This window comes from Podarcis gaigeae, assembly GCF_964106915.1.
Source record: "Podarcis gaigeae genome assembly, chromosome: 10".
Lineage (NCBI taxonomy): Eukaryota > Metazoa > Chordata > Lepidosauria > Squamata > Lacertidae > Podarcis > Podarcis gaigeae.
The window spans coordinates 51,206,740-51,227,170 of NC_139686.1; the positions used below are offsets into that span (position 1 = coordinate 51,206,740).

The window sequence follows — 20,431 nt, forward strand, 5'->3', positions numbered from 1 at the left end:
TGACAATCCATTATTCAGATCCCGCAACACCCTGGATTAGTCAAGCAAATCCTACTTCCATGAAGTCAATAGAAAATGTAAATTAGAATAATAAAATCATAGAATTGTAGAGTTGAAAGGGACCCTGAGGGCCATCTTGTCCAAATCCTTGCAATGTAGGAATCTCAACTAAAGCACCCATGACAGATGACCATCCAACCTCTGCTTAAAAACCTCCACTGTCTTACTGACAGAACTGTTACTATAAAGAAGCAATGCGGCAGCAAGAAGCAGCTAAGCCAGCTGCTTGTGGCTGGAAAGCCAAACAGGATGTGTGTGACTGTTGCCATGTAAACAAAGGGGCAGTCCATTCTCCTTATTGAGCACCGGATGTGAGCTAAGTGTGTGTCATATGATCTGTACAGGATGTACATGGGTGGAGTGAGATTCTCTCTGTTGTTCAAAGAGAGCAGACATCTTTATCTGTATGGCTGCAAGAGACAGAAATAAAGACATGTAAATACGCTTCTGTCTGTCTGATTCCCCTCCCTGGGGATAAGCAGGGAGGAGGAGAAGCAGTGGTGTGTTTTTCTCACAGCCTGAGAAAAATCGCCGAAACGGACCTCGTCTGTTATCCTGCCGGGAGTCGCAGGAGGGAGGTCAGAAAGGAATTCAGCCGGTGCCTGGAAGACTGGCACATCCCTCTGACCGAGGCAGAATTCCAACAAGAACATTTACTCAGAAACTTTTATCAACTGGTTTGCATCCTACCCCCTGGAGCAGGCAAAAACAAACTTGCTCCATCTTCCATGTGGCAGCCCTTTAGATATTTGAAGATGGCTATCATATCTCCTATCAGTCTCCTCTTTTCCAGGTTAAACATACCCCACCTCCCTCAACCTTTCCTTATAAGTCTCCGTTTCCAGACCCTTGATCCCCACAGCACATGTTCCAGCATTAGTATTGATAATGTCTTCTCTTTCTAGGGGTTTGCAAACTTTTCTGTAAGCTCCATCCCACACCCACACATCATTCAGGCAAGCAGAAGGTATTGTTTCAGTTCAAGGATATGTGCCAGCTGGGCAAAAGCACATAAGGCATAGAGGAGATCCAGGAAGCAAAGAACAGCTCCCACTGGAAATGGACAACAGATACGAGACAAACCAAGTTACATGTGAGAATATCACCATACTCAGAATGGAGGGGCATGGGAATCTCCCCTTCACACACTGTTTCTACCTGGCGATTAGAAAATGGGTTATTTGCAAAAGCAGCCATTACCTTCAATATGATGGAGAGGTGTGGGAATTCCTTCACAACTTTAAGGATCCTCAGATTCATTGTAAACATCAACACCTCTTCGGTTGTATATTTACAGATATGTATTTTTGTGTATCTGCCTATATTGTACTGAAACAGTCTTCGATATCCTCCCAAGAACTGTGGATGTTAAATATAGGTTGGGCAGAGTCATAAAGAAATCGGTTTTATTATAAATGTGGGTAATCACTTGTAAGTTTTCAAAGCGGAATGAATGGGGATTCAGCTGCACAGTCTCACACCTGCTCTGAAAATTTACTCCTTGGTGTATAATTTTGTAGCATTCAATAAATAACCACCTTGAGGTTTATAGACGACTGTATACTATTTACTGCCACCTCTAGATCCTATTTTTTTTCTCCAACTGATGGGAATTAATTTACAACAGAAACACTTGGTAAACAGTATTTCTTACTTGGTCTGTAGGGTGTTTAGAAGCTGCAAAAGTCTCCTACTACTTTTCAATGCTCATGATGGTTTCACATTTATTATTGCCATATTTTTAACATTTGAAAAACTGGAAAGCTTTCAGACTGTTGAGCACTTACAACAAGCCCTGTTTTGGGCAAGGAGTGAGAGCCAATGTAAGAGCCAATATGATGTAGTTGTTAGAGTGTTGGACTAGGACCTGGGAGACAAGGGTTCAAATCCCACCTCTCAGTCATGAAACTCAATGGGTGACCTCTTAGTATAATGTACCTCAAAGGGTTATTGTGAGAATAAAATGGGGAAGAGGATAAAATGGGCTGGGCCAGGAAGGTGATTAAGGCCTCCTTGTGAAAGGGGGCTGTCAAAGCCTGCTTGAAAGAGGCAGTGGTAAAACTACTCCTCAAGAAACCCTCCCTGTTGCATACAGATCTCTTGCAGAGTCAGGAAAAGTATTTCCCCTTATGAAGAAACACCTCTGGATCCTATATGCTTTCCTTCTACCCAACAACTAGGCTAAAATTTCCTGATACTCATCCTTTTGTGAAGGTTCCAAGAGAGAAAATAATAGGGGAGCCACCCTATTTAAATGGGATGTGGGTGATGCTGTGGGTTAAACCACAGAGCCTAGGACTTGCCGATCAGAAGGTTGGTGGTTCGAATCCCTGCGATGGGGTGAGCTCCTGTTGCTCAATCCCTGCTCCTGCCAACCTAGCAGTTCGAAAGCACGTCAAAGTGCAAGTAGATAAATAGGTACCGCTCCGGCAGGAAGGTAAATGGCATTTCTGGTTCGCCAGAAGCGGCTTAGTCATGCTGGCCACATGACCCGGAAGCTGTATGCCGGCTCCCTCAGCCAATAAAGCGAGATGAGCACTGCAACCCCAGAGTCAGCCACGACTGGACCTAATGGTCAGGGGTCCCTTTACCTTTACCCTATTTAAGTTTGCAAACAGCTTACAATGGGGGAAGGAGCTAAGCTCGGGTGGTATCCCCAATCCCTGCTTTCACAGGGAGGCCCTGTGATTATTCTGCAAAGTCCTTACATGACTCCTTTCACTTGCCCCCTAACATTTCCCCCACCCTGCACAGGCTCAAAAATCTTCCACTCATTAAATCCATTTCAGGGGCTGGAGAAGAGCTGTAGATGAGTGCCTATTCAAAAATTCCCTGCGTAACCTTTAGCCAGGCTTACAAGGTCTCCTAAAGAAGAGCTATTCTGAATAGCTTACTTTTCCAGATTTGCATACATAAATTGACCCCATGTCATGTTGCTAAACCGAGCATATAAACCTGGAGCTCTGCTGATACGTCTGACCAGCACTGTGAACTAGCAGCTGCCAAGACCTTTGAGATTTGTGGCATTTTCACTTCTCAGTCCCTGTCTGCTCTGACCTTTGGGGCACTAGAACATGAGTGGAAGTCTCATTTACATGCATGTTGCTCAGAAGCTCAGTCTAATCCCCATGCTTCCCATAGCTTTAGAGCCTTTTAATAATACACTCTTCCTCTGCTGCGAGGGGAAAGAGCCTTTAAATCAAAGATATTGTATTTCAGGTAATGCTATTCCTTATTTATATAGATACCATATTACTGTCTCTCTTTTTGTATCACATGCCAATACATATTTATTTTGATGCTATAATAAGGAAATCCTTGTGATAAGTTTTTCTGCACTATTATATTAGAGATATTTATTTCCTCCAGTCATTTGACATATTAGAGCTTGCTCACTCTACAAGTTCAGGTGCACCAGAGACATGACCTTTCAGTCTCCACTATTATTTCAGGCTGTTTTATACAAAATGAGCAGCATATTGCTGCATGAATCTCGCAAGTACACGTTGGATTGTTATGTCTTATCCCCACACTTAAATCCTATCAAGCACAGCAGGAGAAATAAAACATTTCAGAGTCATAATTGAAACTAGCACGAGGACAAACAAAAGAGGATGCCTTCACCCCGGTGTGGCTCCCCTTCGTTACATACACAGCCAAACAAACAACAAGAGCCCACCGACAGCATACAAATCAATATGGCTAACTTGACCCAACAACCCCTCCCCCGAAAAAAAAACCTCACTGCAGCCAACTAACAATGCACTGGGCAGTTTCTCTTACCACCAATGAAAACTAATAAATTAATAGAAAGAGAACCTACCCATGTTGACGCTGACACAAAAACCTTGCACATACACTATGTAAAAGAATGAAAATATATTACCCGCCCCCCACTGTTCTCTCCCTACTTCTCTTCTTCGCCAGCCTTATACTGCCTGTAACATTAGCGTCTCACATCAAATACAACTGATCTGTAGAAAAGATTCTATGAACGGAAAACAGAGACACGTGTGTACTTTTGTAATTCAAGAAAATCTTTAATAAAAACAATAAAAAAGAAAAGAATAAAGTCATAATGTGTAAGAAGCAGCCGATTCTTAATTTGATGCTCTCTTATTATTAAATAAAATAAAATACTGCTTAATTGCTAAGGTGGCTTTAAAGCAGTTTGTAAGCATAAAACCAAAGTCATATTCCAAGTGATTCTGCTTGGTGGCAAGTTGGGAAATTCGACACTCAGGACTAGGCCCCTTAGGCAAACTGGGCTCTGGCCACTTGTGGTGGCTGGCGGCTGCAAGGCAGTAGCAGACAGAGACAGGCATCTGGGTCAGCTGACTGGCCAAGAATGCTGCTGATTGGTCAGGCATGCCTGTAAGGTTGCTAGGCATCTGTGGGCCAAGCCTTTATTAGGCATGCCTGTGTTAGTGCTACTCCAGCAGTAGCACCATGTTTTGTGTACATCATGTGAGTGTCTGAATGAGCGTGAGACTGGAAGTCTCAGTACTGTTGGAGTACTGTTGGAAGTTAGTTTCACTTCTGTTTGTGGTGGTGTTCTATACTGGTGCTCAAAGACCACAGACAAACATGGAGTCTTTGTATATAGACTGTAAATAAAGTAGTTTTAGAGCTACTGATTGACTCTTTCTTCTGCTGTGATATGCTCCTCTCAGGAGGGAGGGGTCGCTTATCACTGGTCTCTCTGGACTGAGGGAGATTTACAGCCAGGGAGGAGCACCAGAGAGACGCCCTGGTGTCTTGGGAAGTTGGCGGCCTTCCCGGGCGTGTTTCCAACAGCCTGGCAAGTCAGCATCTATCCATCAGCATAGTGATGAGCTATGCTGGCCTTTGGCCTTTGCTGCTGCTTCTCAACATGGATCAGTAAGGGTGCAAGAGCGCTGCCAAGATGGGATTTTGGATCAGATATCCAGGGCCCCCACTTAGTGGAACGAGCAGAAGGGCTCAAACATACCAAGACTGGTTTACCAAGTTTCGAAGTAAACAAGGTAACATATTAACACCCCACCACCACCATAAGAATATTAAGTCCAGAGTTTGTACTGGCAGGGTAGAGTCTCCTTAAGTTTCTACTTAGCTGTGGTAGCTTCTGAGTCAATGCTGTACCTTTTCATGAGCGACTGCTGTTTCCACTTGAGTCCTTAATATGTCCCCCTCCTCCCTAGTACAAGATAATTATTTTCAGAGTTTATTTGTGCAGCATTGCAGGGGGGGGGTTGTTCATCAAATATTATTTTTGTTTGGCAGCCTGAACTGGTCTCGGTGGATCTGATTGCTTGCCACGCAGAAAAAAGGAAAATAGATAACTGATTGAATGACTATTTCACAGAGAGCTTCAAAAATTCTTCAGGCAAAGCTATTCAAAAGCACAGATACAAATTAAAATGTAATTTACTCTTTTCTTCCACATCATAACTAAATTGTGCTGTTCTTTGTTTAAGTCTCTATTATTCTAGCAATGAGGCGTTCTTTCAGGTCACTGCTTTTGGCAGCTGATTTTTAGACATTGATCCTAATGTGTGTAATTACTTGCTGAGTTGGGGAGGGGGGGCCTCTGTCAATGGCGTATAATTATTTATTTATTTTAAAATAAAGCATGTTCTTATCAGCATCTTACATCCAACAACGAACACATCCTACACTTTTATTAAGTCTGTAGCTGTGTTTTTGTAGCAAAGTTTTTGAAGGGATGCGGGTGGCGCTGTGGGTAAAACCTCAGTGCCTAGGACTTGCCGATCGTATGGTCGGCGGTTCGAATCCCCGCACTGGGGTGAGCTCCCATCATTCGGTCCCAGCTCCTGCCCACCTAGCAGTTCAAAAGCACCCCTAAGTGCAAGTAGATAAATAGGTACCGCTTTATAGCGGGAAGGTAAACCGTGTTTCCGTGTGCTGCGCTGGTGCTGGCTCGCCAGAGCAGCTTCGTCACGCTGGCCACGTGACCCAGAAGTGTCTTCGGACAGCGCTGGCTCCCAGCCTCTTAAGCGAGATGAGCACGCAACCCCAGAGTCGGTCACGACTGGCCCGTACGGGCAGGGGTACCTTTACCTTTACCTTTACTATTTCATCTTGCTGCATCTCTGGTAAATTTGCCTGTGTTTAATAGAGATTAGATAGTTCTTTACTATATTTATTAACTGTGCTTCCAAATGCAGATCAAAAATTCACCCCAAAAATAAAAAAAATAAGGCCAGAAGAAATAAAAACAGAAAGTGAACAGATTCAAAGAGTCTGTCCTTAAGATACAAATTATTTCTAATATCAAAAATGTTATCATTACAAAATGCCTTCTATTAATGCTGTCTGTTATCCTATGATCCTCAGATGAAGGGCAATGTAGAGATTTAATTAAAAAGAATAAACAGAATGATGTGTTAGGAGGCCTAATTGTAAATGAGTGCTAAGCTACACATTCAGTAAGAATCTGACCTGAAAATATTCAGACAACTCCATCTTTTTTCAAGAATAAGAAAGTTTGATAGCATCAATGTGCACATATGCTACTGCGCATTGCTATCTTGTAAGGAAAACAAAAGGCAGGCTGAAAACTGAGGCCAGCTGTGCATGCCTTGTGGTTTGTGGTTGTACGAACATCAGAAACTGCCTCACACCAAGGACTCATCTACACAGCTGCAAATAGAACGTTTTAATCGTGTTGTAAAGTGCAATATACAAATGTGACACTAGATGGCGACGACAGTGAGCCATGCAAAATTCAATATATTTTCCCAAATGTTTTTTTAAAAAACATTTTCACTGCATTTTTATGTGTGTGTAGATTCCATCCAAGTAGGACCACTGGTCCATCTGGCACAGTTTTGTCAAAACTGACTGGAGTGTACATATGAGTTTTCCCCAGTCCTACCAGGCAATGCTGGGGATTGAAGCTGGGATGTTTTGCATGAAAAAGCATGTGTTCTAGCAGTGATCTGTGGCCCTTGAACCATAGAACGGCAGGTGACTAGTAGATGTGTGCCATTCTGGAAGCAAGATCAGATCATTTCAAACCTCAAAGTCCGAGGAGGTGGGAAGAATTTCACAAGCATCCCGACTCCTTAGGTGCAGGCATTTCCCTACATCTAAAACAATTAAAATGGAAAACAACATGCGGCTGCTTTGCTAGAGCAGAAGCTGACATTCTGGGCAAGCTTCACATTTTTAAATGTCATGAATGAGATAGCAGGCATTTCAATCAGAGCACAGGCCCAGAGAAACAAGTCCAGTGCGAGCTACTTAAATGACTTCTTTTTCGACGCAGCAGGTGTGAGTCAGATTTATCTGACAGTACAGCTAACCCCATAAGACTGAAAGGCTGAGGGATTGCTCTCAAAGCAGAGACAGACTCTGGAGCTCCTCTTCTTCCCTCATTTAAAATGAGAAAGGAAATGGGATGTTACACTAGAGGTAAATTCAATGGTTTAAAGCAGTGGAATTAACTAAGTGATGCATAAGGGTTGCATAAGCGAGCAACACTTCTTGAAAGGTTATCCACTGTTTTAATGCCAATAGAATCTGGAAAGTCTTTGCATTTTTAGTCTACTAAAAGCAACAGCAGAAGACACAACAGTTCAACAGATCCAGTGTATTTCAAGAAGGGAAAGCTCATTTATTTTCCATTGATGTGTGGTAATTAAGCTACAGGTACGTTACTATTCATATAGTAGCTGAATGGCAATTACTTCACGAAAAGGAGTTCCAACTGCATCACTCGAGTTGCAGCTAATTAATGTATTTTAACTGCTAACAATAATAATTGCTTTTATCCACAAATCCTATTACGTATTCAAATAATAAGATTGACTAACAACCCAAAACTTCTTCAAACCATTTTGCTTGACCTTCATTGCCATATTTTAAATTTTCAAAGTGAGCAGTAGTGAGGCACTGGGGGGGGGGGTCTGTTAGAGCCCCTTTACATTGAGATTCTGTTTGAAACTCCTTTGCTCACAAAAGACACAAACAGCTCAGTTGCTGGAGACACCAAAGATAAGATATAACAGCCGTTGGGAGTGAATTAAGGAGAAAACTAGCTATGCTGGCCGAACCAAGGACAAAACCCTTTTTGAGACTGCTCTCCCTTTAATGTTGCAAGTAGGTGTTGTAAACAAAATCTGCCCTTCTTCCCTTATGGGGTATCCAAGAGCCCATATATAGTCCTTAAGTGGGTTCTCTATCGGTAGGAGAAAATAACAGAGGCCAACCAGAGAATATTGAGTAGCAAAGCAGCTAGTAAGCCTGATCTTTATTAAAGCTGTTGCAACAGGGTGCTCCCCTCACATGCAAGAGGATGGAGGGGGACACAGAACAAAGGTGTGCCTGCCCTTATATAGACATTTTAAATTCCCTGCCCTGGAGCTCAAGACCACCCGTCCATACATCATACATACATCACGGAAGGGGTGTAACCCAAAACCTCCCCCCACAAACATCATACCTACACCACAAAAAAGGCGGTCTACAGCAGAAATTTGAATGTTGTTGTTTTTCCTGTCTGCCAGGTTATCCGATAATGCCTTATCTGATTGCCTTTCCTGGTAGTCTGCCCATTCCTTTGAGATGGTGATTTCCCAATTCCTGAGACAATGAGAAGGTTCCCTCATCCCCTCCCTCCTTGCTGAGAAAACATTTGATCAGTTTGGGAGTCAAAATGGTTTCAGGACGGTGTTCCTGTGCTGCTGCAGACATGTGGTCCACATATCTATGTACGTGCTTGTTTGGTACATTTATGAACATCTATTATATACCGTATATAAGACCTTAAATTTTTTTATTACAGTAGGCATGTAGGCAAGATGCAGAACTTTAATGTATTAGTTACAGATAGGTAGCCGTGTTGGTCTGCCATAGTCAAAACAAAAAAAATTCCTTCCAGTAGCTTCTGAAGAAGTGTGCATGCACACGAAAGCTCATACCAAGAACTAACTTAGTTGGTCTTTAAGGTGCTACTGGAAGGAATTTTTTTTGTTTTAATGTATTAGGCGCTGTCAGCATTTTCTAAGAAGCAGGAAGCAAGCAGATAAACCCAAAATAGGCCCTCGTAAGGTTAGCACGTTAGGGCACAGGTGTAGGGACTGCAGCAAAATTGTATCCAATGGGCTTTTGCCAAACAACACTCTGCAGATGTCTGGGGGCTTCTAACTGGATTCTGTATGTATTCTTTGTGTGTAAACCCTATAAAAAGCCCCTGTGGACAACACCCAGTATTCAGCTTGGGAATTACCCCGCTGAATCAATGTGCTTTACGCAAACCAATAAAAACGCTGGACTCTCTCTCTCATCTCCTGTGTCTGATTGGCAGGATCCAGGAAGAGCAGGAGTTTGCCTGCATCAGTAAGGGGAGGAAAGTTTCTAAAAAGTAGCTGAAACAACACTCCCATTTCAGGGTAGTTCCAAACATATTTCCTGATTCCTAAAATGCAGTGAACTTGTGCTGTTGAATCCCAGTTGCTGGAAATTGCAGGAAGGGAAAGTACTGTTATGCCAAGGTTCTGCTGGCAGACTTCCCATGCTGAACTAGATAGGCCCCTGGCCTGATCCAGCGAGGAATGTCAGTGTAAACAGATGTGTCTTCAAAAGCCAACAGAATTCCAATCCAACAATCTCCACCCTCTTCAGAAGCCACCTTCATGCCTTCACCAAAGCAGACCACACCTGACCACATCCACATCCCTGCAAGCTCTGCCCCCCAACTTTCACGTTTAAGTGAAGGTTCAGGTTGGGGAGCCTACATATGTCTATGGGAAGTCAGATCTGGTCCTCGTCTCACATTCAACAAATGTGTGGAGGTCTTTTTATTTCCTGAACGGGGCTGCAGGTCAGGCATGTGCATTTTGGGGGCCTAATCCGGCCCGCTGGTCAGTCTAATCTGGCCCCTGTGGCAGTTTATTTCCTGAGGTAAAAAAAAAAACACTCAATAACTTAAACCCTAAAAAAAGGCCAACAACTTTGGTCGGCCCTTCACTTCATCAAATCTTTGAAAAAAGTTTGGACACCACTGCTATAGATAATCTACAAATGGGAAGGGAAAGACAAATAAAGAAGAGGCTTGTATAGTCAGACAACAATTGCTGCATTTCTCTCACACAGATAGTAAGTAGGAATCCACAGGGCAAACCTCCGTTGAAGAGAAAGCTTCACGAGGCCTTCAGCAAGAAACATAAAATATAGCAACGCTTACCCTGACCTACTCAGATGATTAGTGTTGTGCAAGGTAGGCCCAGGATGAAAGGTCTGAAAATGTCGCTTTTGCCTGACTTCAAAATTCCTCTAGCCTATGGTCTGAAACCATTTCTGACAAGGCCTTTGCAGTGGTAATTAAAGGATGCCGAGAGCCAAATGATAGGCCTTTTTGGGTAGCCTGTCATTTTGATCTTTATTCTGCAGAATAATGTAGCAAGCTACCACAAGCAATAACCTAGGACATCTTTAAATAAGCCACTTGGACTTCCTTTTTTGAAACAATGTGGTTTACATGGCAGTACATCATCACAGTGCTTGAATTGTTGGGGAGGGAGTGCAGAGAGGACCCAGCCTTCTTACATTTTTTTGCGCTGCCCTGCACAGGCACCCCCCCCCCCCAATAATTTGAGTAATGCATCACTGGCATTGCGGCCAAAAATTGCAGATGACACCAATTCCCTCACCCACCCACCCACCCACTCTGAAAACAGAGGAAACATTTGCTTTCAGTGTCCCCAGGTTTTTGTTTTGCTAAATGTTTGTTTACACTTTAATGATCATGCCATCCTTTTTTATTGTAACTTTTGTTGCTGCATAAGACAAATGTGATAAACATTTCTTTTTTAAAAAAAGAAGTTCAGGCTATTAAAAACCTACTTACATTTTCCTTCAGGCGTAGGTGCCTTTCTGAAGGAATGTAAGTAAAACAGCCATAACACCTTGCACGCCCAGGCTTTGTCGTAGGTTAACCAGGTCAGACATCCTGAGAACAAAGCAAATTTCTGAGCAAAAACTGCATCGAACTCTCATGTATTTTTTCATGACCTGGTTTGAGGCACAGATGTCAAGCCTTTCAGAAATGAAAGGAATAGAGAAAATAAAGAATAAGGCATGAATTGGGCATTTGGGGAACCTGTCGTCCTCCAGGTATTGCTGGACTCCAAGTCCCATCAGCCCCAGCCAGCAAGCCCAATGGTTAGTAATGGTGGGAGTTGTAATTTAGCAACAGCCAGAGGCCCAAAATGTCCCCATTCCTACCACGTTTATACCCTGTAGCCTTTCATTAAGTTTCACTTCCTTGTTCATCACCAAAGCAAATGGCATCAGATACTGAGAATGCATTGATATGTATGATAAGCAGGGCTTTGGGGTCCCGTGTTAAATTGGGATCAAGCTAGCAAAAGGTTTATTTTTAAAGCAATGGAACTCCATTTTAGGCTTAAAGTTAAAGATACCATTTTTTTCTTTTTAGAGAGGGATTTCAATGTGACACTTGCAGTCAAATTCATTGCAAGTTATCAGTGCATTCACATGCACCATTTGTCCTCAGATTAATTTCATCAGACTTTTATTCCCATGGTAACTCTCCTTGCAACTGCTCTGATTCTGTTTCATTTGCACATTATATATTTTCAGGTGGATATATATGCTCTCTTTCTGAAGTCGTGTGATCCTGTTTATACTTTCAGCTATAGCATATGTGCATATCTTCTATGCCAAGGCTGGAGAATTTGTGCCCTGCATGTGTTGCTAGTCTACAATTCCCATCATCCCAACACCATTAACCACCCTATTTTAGATTTATGGATGACATAGGTCAGGGATGGGGAACCCTGGGGGCTGAATGTCTCTGTCCCCCAAGTCTCTGTCTGGTCCTTGGGACTCTCAAAGGGCCACACCCCTCACCCACCTTACGTTTATTTTATTTACATCCTCCTTGAGTGTTTCTGTGTTTATTTTTGCTTGACAAGAATGTGTCACTGAACTCTCATAATGTTTCCTGCTTACATGGACGAAGTCAGAGAAGGTTGTGGGGGGGGGGTGTGAAAATAACCCTACTGCACGAAATTAAAATTAACAGTTGTTGATCCACCCACTTTTGGACCCACCATGGACTTTCAGGCTCATCCCTGGTATACATAAATGAAAACACCTTAGAACTACAGCAGGCACACATGAGAGCAATGCATGGGGGCTACATTACATGTGACTGTTGCTGCTGTTATTAAAAATCCAGAACTGTGTGTGCATGCACAAAATAATTTCCAGAAGAATAGGATCAAGAAAAGGAGAATATGAGAAAATGTTTTGTAACTTTGTAGAAATGAAACTTTCCGTTAATGATGCATGACCCAGTTTGAAGCCTTGGCAAACAGATTTGTACTCCTGAAGGACAGGAACTAAGGCCCCCTCCATATTTTCACTCAACTCGTATTTTGATCATATTGTGTACCAATTAATTCTCTAAGGTCCAAGAGCTTTCCTTGTGGTTCTGTGGCTGTGCTTTGTGAAAATCCAGTCCTACCTGTTGAATCAGATCTCACCGTATGCAGGGAAAATCTGAAGAGAGATTTTGCTTCATCAAGCTTCAGTTCAGCAGATACGGTTGGATTTTCACAAGGCACAGCTGCAGAACAACAGAAGCTCTTAGGCTCAGGGAAAATAATTGGTACCCAATAAGATCAAAATATGGATCAAGCAAAAGTGAAGATAAGCCCTAAATGCTGAAAGGATTGAAAAACACTATGGCATGTAGCTTCTCATTAACCCACCAAATGATCCCATGCAGACAAGTATGTTGAATGACAGAACCCTTAGAACTGGGGTGAGGAACCATTGGCCCTCCACATGCTGCTGAACTACAACTCCCACGAGCCCTAGCAACCAGGGCCATTGGCCTGGGATAATATATCTCAGCAACATCTGTAGGACCAAAGGTTCCTCACACCTGCCTTAGAGCAAGCCCACACCCATCTACCCTGTTTCACAATATTACACCATACATAGGCCAGCCTTCTCCATACTAGGGCCTTCCAAAAAGTTTTGACTACAACTCCCACCATCCCTAACAGGACCAGTGGTCAGGGCTGATGGGAATTGTAGTCCCAAAACAGCTGGAGGGCCAAGTTTGGCCATCACTGTCCTAGACCATTGGCTATGCTGGCTGAAGCTCATGGGAGTTATAGTCAAAAACATCTGGAAGGCACCAGGTTGGAGGAAACTGTGCTAAGTTCTGAGAACTAGGAACGGTGTGACAGCAGCATCACTCGGGCATTTTGTGTCCGTTGTGCAACTTATTTTTACACTGTGCTGAAGAAGAAACGGGGAGGAAAGTGAAAAAATAAGCATCAAAGTGATGGCCCATGGATGTGTGAAATTCGAGGCTATCTGAGACAAAGTGAAAATTAAAAACCAGTCAGGCAATCCCCTCTGGAGCAAATTTGCAGGTCTGATTTTCCTACCACAAAATTATTATAACTAAGCACCTTGTCATAGCATTAATTCCCTTGAGTGTTCACCTCCTTACAAGATTTCCAAACTGGAGAAAAACAAAGTTTTAAGGCTTTTAGTAGTGATTAACAAGGTAAAAGAATCTCATTAATCACCATGAAAACAGAGAGGCTGGATCCAGGGAAAGTGAAGCATTTTTTTCGAAGTCCCAGGAGAGTTTTAACCAGAGTTGAAAACAGGAGTGGAGAACCCCTGGCCAGGGACTGAAATGCACCCCTTCGTGTCTTTTCATTCTGGACTCAATACTCTCCACAGGCCCTATTCTCTCCCTGGACAAAACTCTCTCCCCTCAGGTTACACTTTTTACTGACCCTGCAACTTTTACTTACCCTCCTTGGGTGCTTGTGCCTGGCTGGACTGAGTCTTTATGGTGCCAATTCAAGAGTCCCAAAGAATCCTGGGAACTATAGTTTTCTTACCTCACAGAGCAACGGGTCTTGGCATTCTTAATGACCCGGCTTTCTCTATGACTGTTAAAGCGGTGTAATAATGACTTTAAATGCATGGTGTGGTTGTGATCAGGGTCTCTTGCATTCCCTGAACAGAGTGAGGAGGCATGCGTACAGAAACCTTTGATTTTTACATGGCTGGATTGTGTCCTAATGCATAAAGAGAGGTGTCGCATCCATTGCTATGCCTCAGGCCACACCCACCTCTGGCATGTGACCACCAGAAGGTTTTCCATGGGTTGAAATCAGTGCCTTTAATCCTGTGATGTAAAATGACATGGGGATAATCTAGTCAAAACAACACTGAAGAGGACTGGAAAACAGTTTGGCTGTTGAAACGTTGCCAAGTCTTTATCAAAATTTATGTACTGGAATGTGTACAGAAGGAGTTTAAAAAAAATGGAAGGAAGAAGCAAATGGAAGAAGTTCTCACCAAAGAAGAATGGATAAACAACAACAGCAAAACTAAGAAAATCTCACAACGAGTGTTTTATGGAAGAATGGACACCTTTTGCAGACTATTTAGTATGATGAACTTGCAAGGAGGATTTGATCTACGAGCAACAGAAATAATAATTAGATTATAATATTGTGGTTATGATTTAATAGACAGAAGATAGAAGGGGAGAAGCAACAACTCTATGGAAAACAGGGTGGGAAGTCAACAAAAAAGAAAAGAAAAGATGAAATTGTTTTGATTGTATGTTAATAATGTTGAAACAGTTTTAAAAGAAGGCAATTGGTCACACACATACTGTGGTGCACACACTTGTGACTTGCCCAACGTATAGAAAGTTCTATCAATAAGCAATTGCTTACTGAAGCAAAAGCTTCAAAGGAGTCGTATATGTTTCTCACTCATCACTGCAGCAGTCCTGAAAGCCAGTCTGTCAAATCTGTCAAAGTAAGTGGCAAGTGAGTTAATTATGAGGATTAACTCATTTGCCACTTACTTTTGCCTAAAGCGAAAATTTGAGTTTAGAGATACCTGCTCAGGCAAAATAGTCAAAACAAGCACAAACATGTTAACACAGCCAAATAGTACCAACAACGTTCATTGATACAATACACAAATTATCCATAAATGAGGCTATTAATATTGATAGCCCAAAGAATTCAAAGAGTATTGCATGTGATGTAATGTGTGCAGCAGTGCCTATTGACAGGCTTAACTATCTCTTGGCTTTGCCAGTTTTTCAAGAGTTTTTCATGGGGCATATTCTACAGAGGCACATGATCCAGTATTATTCCTACAAATAGTTTTGTACAGCAAGGAGATCTTTTTTGTCACAGATCCTATAATGAGATCAAATATATGCACGCCATGCCTGAATTTTACACCCCAGAAATTATTTGTCAGGCCAATAAAATTCTAATTTACAAAGCAGATAAAGAAGAAATAAGAATAGTTTTCAACCCACAAGATAAGAAGGTTATAAAAATGCATAAAGGCATTTATGTCTGGGTTGACATTTCAATATATAAAATTAACCCATTTTAGAAAAAATCCATAGGCATAGACTGGATGAAATGGGAGAGAATTGAACTGTCTTATACGTCAAGTTTAACTTTCCATTAGCTTACTTTGATGATTAAATTATGCTGATCTTCGGGTTATTTTGCCCTTGAGCCAAAAACTTAACAGACCACTTACAGTCTTGTAATAAAAGACATTTAAGGAATGATGATACTATCATATTGCAACAACTGGAAAGGATATACCTGGATGTCTGTTCACATACAAATGTATTTAAATGAAATTTATAAGCACATCAATCAGCCGCCAGAACACATTTAAGCGATTCTGACACTTTGCATGGCAAATTTATGTTTTAAGCTATAAATACTGTAAATAGCAGCATGGGAATCAATATTAATGAAACAACAGTAGGGATAGCTGACACATTTCCCCCCCTGCTACCTCACAGTAACCCATAACAGATCAGTCAATGTCATCAGAATTGCTGTACGCTGCTTTTCTGCAAAATGTGATTTTCACCACCAGAAATGCTTTCAGAAATGCTCCATGAACTCTTAAGTACTGAAATGCTACTTCTCCTTGCAAAGATGTATCATAAGAGAAAAATAATCTTTCCTCTTGCCACAGCCTACCTCCCTAGGAAACCTATTTACTGGATACAATACCCAGAAGGCCCCCCAAATAAATTGCCACACATTATAGAAAGGTTAAAGCACAACTTGGGTTATAAATACGGCTTGGCGCTTGGCTTTTTAGCTTCTTGGCTTCAATCTCTGTCATGCACACCCTTTCACTGAGTTCAGACCACGCCAACTCCCTGGAGAGGGAGAGGGACTCCATCCAACTTTCCCCTGCAACCTATCAGACGTGCAAATTGAATATCAGATTTGTCAACACACAGCCAGCCTGTGTATATTGACATCCTCAAAACTGGCCATCCTCTTCACTAATTTTTTTTTCTTTCCCCTTTTCATATGACAGTTTGGATGCTGTGAACAGTCCTGCTAATATCAACTCAGGTAGTTTCCAGACAACCTGTTTCTTGGGCATTCCTCCCCAATTTGTTTGCAACGAACTCGTGGGGAGATGGGGAATGGGAACGTCGGCTATTTATGGAGCATTCATTCTGAGGGAGGTGGTATATTGTTATGCTATCCCACACTTCCCAGTACACTTGCCTGCCCCATCACTTGCCTTATCACAGAAGTCTGATAAGGTGAATGGTTTTAAGAGAAGTCAGAGGACCAATGGACAACTAGAGAAGGGAAGTCATAATGAATAGAGGGTGAACAATAATCTAGAGAAGGGGTGGGGAAAGTAGAAACCTGAGGGCCAAATGCAGTCCTTGACCTTAACTTCATGTGACCCTTGGTCTGTTTTAATTCATGTGGGGGAAACCTAGAGAAAGAGAAGGTGGTCATAAGGACACTGGCAACTTTTTAGCAGTTATGGTAGAACAGAGAGTGTGGCCAGGTTGTAGCTGGCACCTAGCTGACTCAGGGTCCCTTGAAACTCTAAAATTCTATGATCTGGTCACAGACTAGTTTCCCCATATTTTGTGTCTATCATGTCATGGAGTAACTCTTCCCTCAAGCCCATGCACTTAATGTTAGCTTAAGGGTATTGCTCCTCAGCTCCTCAAACACAGAACTCATTAAGTAAGGCCTCTGGTACATATTTCTACTAGGGAGTGAGATATGTTGCTGGCACACAATTGCTCCTGTGGATGGGAGTGACAGTAAAAACCATGAAAACTAGTTGCCATACCCACAGAGGCATATAGTATGTACCGTAAGTAATGGCGGTGCTTTTTTCCAGCAGAACTCAATGCCATGCAGTAACAGAACCCGTTTTTTTCCCCTAGAAAAAAAGCACTGAGTATAGCCACAAGACAGCAGAAATGTTTTTCCCCCCCCCCTCCTTCTAGATGGGCTATCTTCCTCTGCTCCTCATTTCCCTCCACAGCACATGCAGTAATCTCCTTCTTGACCACTAGATGCACTGGGTCTCATCTGCTCAATCCGCCACAGGATTGTCTTCGCATGCAGAGGATGTCCCGAACTCACTGAGAGTTTGAGACCCATTGGCTGCCCTCACCTGGTTATTGCAGAAGGTTCTTCTGTTCTAGAGGAACTCATCTCCCTCTCTCATTCCGAGTCAGCAATAACATGATTTGCTATTAGTCCTCATGTGCACAATGTCAAATTTTGTGCTATTTTTCTTTTCATTTTTATTAGTCCAGTTCATAGGTTGATCCTGTTTATCCTGCATGGCTTTTTAAGGAGTGTCTGATAATACTCTTAGCCACAACCTTGCTCTACTAAATTTTTTAAAGGTTTTATCTTAAAAAAAAATAAAAATGCACAGATTTTTTCTCTGAACCAGATAGATGGCGGGGGAAAATCTTCCATAACGTTACGATGACATTTTCTACGGAATTAATTCAAATAATAATCCTTCCCTGTGATTGCTAGCCATGGAGAGCAGCATAAAGAAAAGGAGATTTTGGAATTTGTATAGAAGGATCAGTTGTATGCTGACTGCTTGCCAGATGGATGGAAAGAAATAAAATGCCATGGAAATTGGCAGAAAAACATCCATATTAACTGTGAAAATTAAAGCTTTATAGCACAGTCTTTAAGGGGGAAGTTATTTTCTTTATTATAGAAATGTTAATGAATATATAAGGAGCAGAATAAATGTAAATCTAATGATTAACTATACAAAGCAACCCCTTAGCTTAGAAATATCTTAACTGCAAGCTTGAAAACTTTATAAAAGAAACAAAATTATAACCATGGATTGGGATGTATTTGCCATTTTTGAAATAAATGCACAGTGGCAGATTTAAATGATTCATGTAAGCTCTCAAAACAGCTACCTACAAACTTGTGAAGTACTGATGGTTTGCATGAGATTTTCTATTTCAATAGCCAAGTGTCATGACATTGTCTTATCAAGCCAAGAGCCCATCTACTCCTGTCTCTGTCCATAAGAATGTCCTTAGCAATGGTGATAACGTTCTCATTGTTTCCCATCAGCATTTGTTAATAACAGGTACTGTATATTGCCTTTGAGAACTGGCATATCATTATAATTTGTGCAAAGGTTGCTATTAATAGCATTTAGCATTTCTTCGATGCAATCAGTGGGTTAATTGCTGCGCAAAATGCAGAAGTAATCCCAGTTTACAATCTGCAATCAATTGGGAAGAGAGTACAGGTCAGTTCATAATTTTTTTTGTTCTAGCCAAAGGCAATAATAAACTTGTAGCAATAGTATTAATGAAATAATACAGAACCCCCATCCACAATATAAGCCAACATGAAAGAGAAGTTACCAGAGACACCAACAAACTCAAATCAATCTTGATTTCAGATTAAAGCTCCAAATCACTACAACAATTTATAGTGATTTTATCTAACTCATTTTTCCTAACTGTGGGTGCTGTTGTTTTGCAGCCAGTGCATAGAGGGCCAATCTCTGTGTTACAAAACTATTACTGTCACTCAGAAGAAACTGAACCATTTCTGATGGGGTGTACCCACTTACTTGTGTGAACAAAGGTTTCAGAAAGTGATCTGTTGGGTCTCTATATAGACTAACAAGGGACGCAGATGGCGCTGTGGTCTAAACCACTGAGCCTCTTGGGCTTGCTGATCAGAAGGTCGGCAGTTTGAATCCCATCAATGGAGTGAACTCCCGTTGCTCTGTCCCAGCTCCTGCAAACCTAGCAGTTCAAAAGCACACCGGTGCAAGTAGATAAATAGGTATGGCAGGAAGGTAAATATGGCAGGAAGGTAAATGGTGTTTCTGTGCACTCTGGTTTCTGTCATGGTTTAGTCATGCTGGCCACATGACCCAGAAAGCTGTCTGTGGACAAACGCTGGCTCCCTCAGCCTGAAAGTGAGATGAACGCTGCAAACCCCATAGTCATCTTACTATAGACTAACAGATAATGAGAGATGTCTTCAACCTGAGGCTGACCACAAATTCAAAGTCTGTCTGTGAATGGGACCTTTTTGCAACACCCACCCAAGACTGCTGGGGGAATTACTTGGAAACACAACTCAATTTATCAGCGAAACTGGTAACAGTTTGATCAGATAACAAGCTCTAAAGAAGTGGATATACAACACAGAGATCAAAGGCAGCAGACAGAACAAGAACAAGGACTTGAAAATGGGTTCTTGCATTTGACCAGGAATTTTTGCCAGCAGATCCAGTAAGGGCCAGAAAACAGAGAAATAAGCACAGGAGATTGGTATTGGATTGAAATAGGCCACAACTTTACTGATTACGTATGTTTTGGCCAAAGCACTGGGTATGAATTCAGTATCAATAACCCGCCTTCTGGTTGATAACTATGGTGGAGTTGACCCAGAGCTGGGTAGTTGTACCTGACATGGACCTGGTGCGTTGACCCCAGTTGGGCTGCCATTGGGAAAGGTGTTATGGTCCACTGACCCTACTGTGGCCGTCTGGACAAAGACATCTTTCCTGGACCCCTTTAACGGGGTACCCAATCAGCTAAACATCCAACCCAATGCTTTATCTGCCAGTGTTGTGACTGCTGCAATGAGGTAGGTGAAAACCTGCAGGCCAGCCAATTTATTTGCGGGGGGGGGGGAATCCTCCCTGGCCCTGAACATGGTGGCAGGTCCCAAGAGAATACTAAAAACACGATCAAACATTAAAAACTTCTCTAAACAGGGTTGCCTTCAGATGTCTTCTAAAAGTCAGATAGTTATTTATTTCTTTGACATCTAATGGGAGGGCATTTCACAGGGCGGGCGCCACTATTGAAAAGGATCCCTGCCTGGTTCCCTGCAACTTCACTTCTCGCAGTGAGGGAACTGCCAGAAGGTCCTTGGAGGAGGACCTCAGTGTCTGGGCAGAACGATGGAGGTGGAGATGCTCCTTCAGGTATACTGGGCCATGGCCACTTAGGGCTTTA

The 20,431-nt window shown here is 42.2% G+C and overlaps 1 long non-coding RNA gene across 1 annotated transcript in view; it reads right to left on the bottom strand.

Annotated features, from left to right (window-relative positions):
* The window catches only part of LOC310825745, an 835,366-nt gene that overhangs the window by 285,555 nt on the left and 529,380 nt on the right, over window positions 1-20,431 (bottom strand). The window lies entirely within an intron of this gene.